The sequence below is a fragment of the Limulus polyphemus genome, unplaced genomic scaffold, assembly GCF_000517525.1.
Source record: "Limulus polyphemus unplaced genomic scaffold, Limulus_polyphemus-2.1.2 Scaffold327, whole genome shotgun sequence".
Lineage (NCBI taxonomy): Eukaryota > Metazoa > Arthropoda > Merostomata > Xiphosura > Limulidae > Limulus > Limulus polyphemus.
Window position 1 is genome coordinate 416,987 of NW_013665937.1, and position 7,801 is coordinate 424,787.

At 32.8% G+C, this 7,801-nt stretch overlaps 1 long non-coding RNA gene across 1 annotated transcript; it reads right to left on the minus strand.

Moving 5' to 3' along the window:
• Positions 1-1,162: 1,162 nt before the first annotated feature.
• Positions 1,163-4,875, minus strand: LOC111085314. The gene is made up of 3 exons (XR_002610155.1): positions 4,834-4,875; positions 3,619-3,708; positions 1,163-1,177 (listed from the first exon to the last, which is right to left on the minus strand). It is a non-coding gene; the product is annotated as an uncharacterized LOC111085314 (long non-coding RNA).
• Between the last annotated feature and the right edge of the window lie 2,926 nt (positions 4,876-7,801).

The following is a 7,801-nucleotide window of genomic DNA, read 5'->3' on the forward strand; positions in this document are numbered from 1 at the left end:
AGGGTGAAAACTATTTCTGGTAAAAGTGAAAAGTAAATGGAAACTTCATGATAAATAATATCTAAAAGCACAAATATATTAAAATCTACAAGTATCGGTTGGTTCACGCCAACCATCTTCAGGTAGAATGTGATAATAGTATTTCCGCAAACCGTTTCGAACATTTTCATGTTATTACTTTTTGCACTTTAAAACAACTAGTAATTTTTCATCCGTCAAAATTGATACCTTACACAGTTGCACTGTATCCAAATTATTTTCCCTTTTCTTCTTAATATATTTTATCAGTTACTACGTTTTTAGGATCGACATCATTAAATGACATAAATACACACGTCTAACAAATCTTTGTCGTGAACAAATATGTTGTTCTATCAAACACATTGTACATGAGTGCAATAAAGGAATCCCTAAGCTTTAAGCACTCAGTAATAAGGTTCAAGTTAAGTAGTACATAATATTAATAGACCACACATTAAGATGAGTGCATGATACGCTGCACATTATGTAAACATATGTCTCACTTTAAACAATGTATAATAGGATGCACTTCAAGTTCAAGCAATAAATATTAAATATCATCAAATTAAACAATTTATAACAGACTCCATTAATTAGTACATAAGATCCATAATAAATAGTACATGAGAGACTTCATATTAAAATCACTGGCGCTAGCTAGATTACTGGAGTGAGAACTCATTCAATAACTCCCATTTTCCAGTATTTGACGCTTACCCATCTAACGGACACTAATTCCCCCCCCCCAAAAAAAACCCTTAAGCCTACAAAAAATATCAAATACTGGCTCAATTGAAAAATACCTTTCTCAGCCTTGCACCTGTGATTTTAAACAGTGCACAAGAAGCTCCATATTAGACAGTGCATAATAAGCTTCACATAAATGTAGATCGTGAGATAATAGACACAAGACTTACTACTGTTTTATATAAGTTGAAATTTCTCAATTCACACGTCGCGTTGTTAAAGCAGATTGTGATGAATTATATCAAACTGTAGATATGAATAAAAATTAGTGAAGTGTTTCTCTTTCTAATTATTCCAAACTGTACAGTGAAAATGCGACTATCCTTTAACATTTTCTATCTCATTCATTCCACGTGTCCCTTTACAGGCTTAGAAGAACAATCAAGAAAATTGTAGCGGCCCCTAGAAACTGAAAAGAAAACATTACGTTTCTTACTAATAATATTTTAGAAAGTTAAAATTACTTAATCTATTTTTCTGAGTTTTTTCATTGACGTTCTTTAAAAAAACGTTGTTGTTTATGTATTGCTTTATTTAATTTTAGATCAATTTCAGTCACAACTTAGCCAAACTAACGTACAGAACAGATTTCATTAAAATGTTGAGTTAAGTAGCAATTAGTATTTCGATTGACCAAAGATATGCAATGTAATACCGCACATGAAAAATCGACTTGAACTACAGCTGATATCAAAAAACACGTGACTAATGCCGACACTTCGTAACTTCAAATAGAATGTTTTTTTTGTGTGTTCATAATTTTTCTAACTTAATTCCCGATTTATTCAGTGTAACGAATTTGTTATTATATATTTATTTTAATATCAACATTTGTTTAGATTAAATGCATATTTAGAAATATTCAAAGCTTATACTGTTAATTATGTATTGTGAAACTCCCGCCTATTCTTCAATGTTGTAGAAGATTCTCGAGAGTAAGAATAAACAATATATGTGTACGTAAAAGCTTGTGTTAGCGCCAGTATTGTTACGTAAAACTGAAAATTCGAGACAGCCTCCACACGGCTACAAGTATAACCAACGCGACGCGCCAAAAAAAAAAAAAGAAGAGAGTATCTATTATTAGTTCGCTATAGTCAGTGTGCTATAAACTTTGGAAACTATAACTGTGATTATAATAACGCTTATCAATCGGAAAACTTCAGATATTCTACCAGGAACCCTTACAAAGTTCGAACATTACACATCATTTAACTTCAGTGGATTCTCATCGGACATTAGTATTTTTACGAAAACATTATATAAATTTATCGTGGAAAACTCGACGTGTGTGGCTGGTGAATAACGAAGGACAAAGCTAGCTAGCTTCCCGTTAAATGAAATATACCTACGTCAACGCGTAATCAACTCACTCATCGTGAACCCTCGATAAGATATAGAAGAAGTTCCAGACTAGAAAGAAGACTTTATATTGCTTGTAAGTTTGTGAAACTTTAGTTTATAAATCATTTTTTGTAATAACTGTTATTGTAAATTGTATTGTTGTGTGATGCCAGTGATGTTGCCTTGGTGTTACGGCTACTTCCACTAATACTGCTACTACCATCATTGCCACTACTGCCTCTGTTACTGCTCCAGCTACTACTATTATTATTGCTATTACTACTACTGCTCTTGCTACTTCTGCTAATCATGTTGGTCTGCTACAACTACTGTTGCTACTATTACTGCTATCTCATCCTTTACACATCAGACAAGCTCCTGCAACAGATTTGATGAGTATTTGTGTGAAATTTCGAGCACAACAAAGACAATGACGATTGGATATGCCGCAACAGAACTCACAAAAACTGTGCAGAAAACGATTTATAGGCTTAATGAACTAGATCTTGTGATGTGAAATGGGGAAAATGTGTGTTTACTATCTTGTTTTTGTTTTTGTGGGAATTTAGATGCCTTAGAATGAGTGCAATTCAGAGTAGGCAATTCAGATTCCATATATCGCAAAGAGCTCAAATATATTCAGAATTAAAGAAAAGAAAGTGGTGGAAAGCTTTCTTTGAAAATCTACCCACAGTAAGTAACAAATATCTTAAAAAACGTTAAGGCCAATAAAAAATATAATGGTGTGGTATATGAAGTATATCAGGTATTTCTTTTCCTTTAAGTTTATGTAGATGATTTTTCTCACCTAAAAATTTCGAAACTTTTCAAACGTATGTGTGTGTGTACGTATAAATTTAACAATTAAGAATTGGTTTCTGGATTGTGGCCAACTTGCTCTTGTCCTAGTCATACATCGTTTCCATTTGGCCCCACTGTATTTCTCCCTTGGAAAATGGTGTTGCGGAACTACATGGTTTAGTACACAATATGACCTCTAGGAGCGTCATCTTTGGAGATTTAACGATATTATATTTTTGTAGTTATGGGATGATCAAAAGTGGCATGGGTACACATGTGCTCAGGGAGATGTAACCTTTTTGTGTTTTCTATATAGTAGTTTATTATTCCAGTCTGTTCCAATTTGTGTTTTTGCTGCTACAGAGCTCTTTCCAGTCTTTAGAGAGTAGCACTGTCTGTCATTTCGTGAAATGTGTCAAATTGTGTTTCTTTATGTTAATGAATAATTGCTTGTTTTTAACTGCCGAGTTGTCCAGTATTTTCCTTTAGTTCAGTCAGATAGGAAACACAATGTAACTTTTCATAACTTTTTCTGTCAATTCTTTTGTTGGTGCGGTTATTATTCTAAATTATAAGATTATTATTGCACCTGAGAATATCGCAAAGTTATCTGCACTTGAGGACCAATAAGAAAATATTTCAAAGTACAGTATTTTCACTTACAACCATTAGGAGTATACTTTACAAAATGATATTTTTACTTACCGCCAATAGGAATTTTCTGTTCACCACAAAGAAATCTCTTCCGGTTATGGCTAATCCACGTCTATTGGTTTGCTCCAGAAATCGACAAGTCTGTAACAGTATGACACAGCAGTGTTATTCCATATATACATACAGTACTTGTTTGATTCACGTTTTTAAATATGAAATTAATGACATCTTAAAATATAATTTTTACTATCATGGTGCTGACAGTGCACTAATAAACTCGAGTAAGTTACTTAATTATATATCTCTATCTACAGATAATCTTAATTTCTGTAAACATCAAAAGACACTTTGAAAAGAGAGCACGCGAAGAAGAGCCACAATGTAATATTAAAACTACATTTGCCATCTTGCTATACATTATAAATTGATTAACAAAATTATAGTACTAGAGTATGTATATATAGACTTGTATATGTAATCTAGGATCAGTCGTATGTTATTAAAATAATGTTCCAGGTCTTGTGCTGCTTTTCGAATTACTTCCTTCGCCGTCGATTATGTTCGCTCTGATGGCCATGTTTGTGCATTATTGATGGCCATGGTTGTGCATTGTTGCCTGGTTCCGGCAACTCCTTTTGTAACAAGCAAAGTTGAAAGACTGTGAGTTCAAATTTAGACCAATAATCTTGAAAAACTTTCTATAGACTCTCCATTACATGTGGACGCAGGTTTCGAAGATCACGTTTAAGCTCAAAAGTTCATTGGAGTGGCAGATATGTGGGCGAATTGTTGTGATTTGAGTTTTCTCGGCTTTCTAATGAAATCAACCGTTGATTTCGAGGTGTAGTGGGAAAATAGTACACTTTTGGATTCTGAATCTTCGCTAATTTCAATTAATTTTATTGTTTATTATTTTCTTAAAGGTGCCACGAGATTTGCTAATTTTCATCGCAATAGCTTTATACGTTGGAGGGTTTTCTTTCGTAACCACAGTCTTCGTTTTGTTTGTAAGAGCGTTCCTGCCCTAACCATTCTACTTTGGTGGAGGATCTTGAAGAATTCCTTCTTGGAGCTGTTGAGTCAGTTGGTTCTATGTTGTTTCATAATATTCGTGTATGAATATATTGCCCCGAGATGGCTTTCGATATGTTACTCTAACCATAAGTCTATTCGAGGTGGTATTACACTGTCGAATGGTTGGGAATTTATTACGAACTAAATATAAAAATGTTAAAAATGTCACTCTTGTAAGATTCGTAAACTTACCTCTTTCGTACAGGTATCAACAGGCAGACGTTGTACATAAGGTGCCACTGCTTCTGCCTGAAAATAAACGGATGTGGAATTATCATAAAAACTTGTTCCATAAAATAAACAACAACAACAACAAAAACTGTTTAAACAACATTGCAACTTTTTTGTTTTTGCCCTCTTTTAATTTTAATTTTGTAATTAGTGTTTTGCTTCTAATAAGGCAATAAACAGAACTGGATTAACATCCGTCCTTTAAGCTTCAAGCCTGATCTCTCTACAAAAGGTATGCTGATGATATTTTCCACTATAGTGATCACATCCAACGCTTTCGTGACTATCTTAATTCACAACACCTCTCTATACAATTCACACATGAAACTGAGACGAATAATTATATTTCTTTTCTGGTCATTCTTGATAACGGTTTTACAACTTCTGTCTATCGTAAAAACACAGTGACTGGCATTTTCACTCAGTTTGACAACTTTATATTATTTCAAAGGCTATCTTATTCTCTGCCTACTAAAAAGGGCATACAACCTTACCTATTCTTATCTAGGCCTTCACAAAGAAATCTCTTCCATAGAAAGCATTATTTTGCGAAACGGCTACCCTAAGCATGCATCTCTTGGAGAAAATAACTTCCTCATTATTAACTAATATGTTTGTCAAATCACCTAAGATACCCACTGTACCAAAACTTCTTTTATACATCTGCTCACCATATCTTGGAAGACAGAGCTCTCTTATCACAAAACAGTTGAAAAAACTATGTAACACTTACCATCCCAAAATTGACCTGAAAGTTATTTTTAAACCTAATTTCAGGCTCAAAATGTTCTCCGCTACAAAGATTGTGTGCCGACTACTTATACACGTGCGGAGACTATAGAGCCTCCTATGTTGGTGAAACCAAGTGTCGCCTTAAGGTACGAACATGTGAACAGATGGGTATATCCATAAAAACTGGTTACAAACCTTCCCAACTTCGCTATCTACCAGCATAATACAGAAACAGGGCATCCGATTTCTCTCTCCAACTTTAAAATTTTCTCAACAGCTAAACATGATGCTGAACTTCTAATAAAATAAACATTATACATAAAAACTCTTCTTCCGCCCATAAATAATACACACTATTCACTTAAAGTAAATCAATTTTAATTTAATTATTTCATTTGTACTACATACTTTTTATATTCAAATTGTTTACTTCTTATGTATTACAAATTATATCATATTTCTATTGTAATTACAATTGTGTTTGTTTGGTACCTCTAGATTAGTGTTTCCCAAACTCTTTTAGTTTGAGTCTCCTTTGGTGTGAATAAAAAAGTTTGAGGCCCCCAAACCTATAACTTTAGGATGGTGATGGAAAAACAGTGCCGTAGTAAAAACAATAACATCTCCTTTTGACATACTGTAACATTTAATTAATTCAACATACTTTTTATCGGCTTATTGTTTATTTAGAATTAAAATTACCTCAACATCTTTTTTTTTTACCCACTTTTTTGGCGGCCCACCAGAAAAAGCTCTAGATTACTGAAGATGGAATTTTGAAGATTCCGAAACGTTTAATAAATGTTTCATATTATTACGTTCATCTTTTATTTTATTGTTATGTTTTGCTTCTATTATTTAAACGTATTGTCCAATAGTAGAATCAGAATCTAAAATTTAAAAAAACAATTTAATTTTTGAAGAAGGGTATAGTCGAATTCGTCCTCTTGGCTCACGTTACAAGTATTTCATTTTATGGGCAATCTATGTGTGCAGATACTTTTAGTATATGCAACCATAACATCACTACCCAGGAAACATTCTCATTTAACTCCTGAAGAAAAAGGCTTTCCTTATGAAAGCTCTCAAATTAGTGAGGTTCTTTAACGTGAACCTCCAATTCTAGGGTACAAACTTAAGATTACGCGAAGAAGGGATCAAATACATTGTAAAGCATAGAATGGTTGTGTTTTTTAAAAGGCTACTGAATAGCAATCAGCCATTGTAGAAGACATTGCAAGAAAAGATAGTTCATCATCCGCCATTTTCAAAAACAGTTCACAATTTAAGAAAAAAAAATTTAGTGACTGTCAGATATTACTGTAGCGAAACATGTCTATATTTTTACAAAGTTAAGAAATTTGTGTGATTGTTATAAAACATTTGGTGACCAAGCATTGTTTTTATACTTAAAACTATAAAATAAAGTGATCAAAATTTGACTTTTTGTTTCAGAGTTTTCTAAGTTAAATACGAGCTCGTTGTTAAAGAAAAACCAAGGCTGAAAATGTCCACGTTTTTAACATATGTATAAACACAAGCTGCTGTTACAAAAAAGTTAAACAAGGATATTATTGAATTGAAAATAAACAAAAATGCAGTTAAGGTAAGGTTTTAGATTACACCGTACGAAAACATGAGAAATGCATTTCAAGTCTAACCACTTAATCTCTAAGGTACAGTTTCTGAAGACCTACTAAAATAAATATTTGATAAAGGTTAAATAATTTATATACCATATCCCATATGGTTATATCAGCCATGCAAATACTAATAAATAAAGTATAACTATTTAAAAAAGCCCTTGCAAAGTTTAATAAAATCCACATGATTGAACTTGCTCTAAAACATGTTCTGTTTTTGTTTCATATTTTATTAACAGGGCATTTTGGGTTACACATTGCTATTTAAATAAACTTAATATACACTCTACAGAAAGACCTTGCAACACCTTAAAATCACTGTTGTTGTTGTTTTTAATGAAACGTAATCATAAATGTAAAGTATGTGGGCAAGCAAAAAACCACCACTAACAACAAAAAACCTATGCCCATTCCGGGTTACTTTTGGAATAGTACAAAAATCCAGGTTCTACCACAATGAAATAGGACAAAAATACAGGTTCTACTACAGTGAAGTAGGACTAAAATATAAGTTATACGATAGTTGATTAACATGAAGATACAGCTTCACGCAA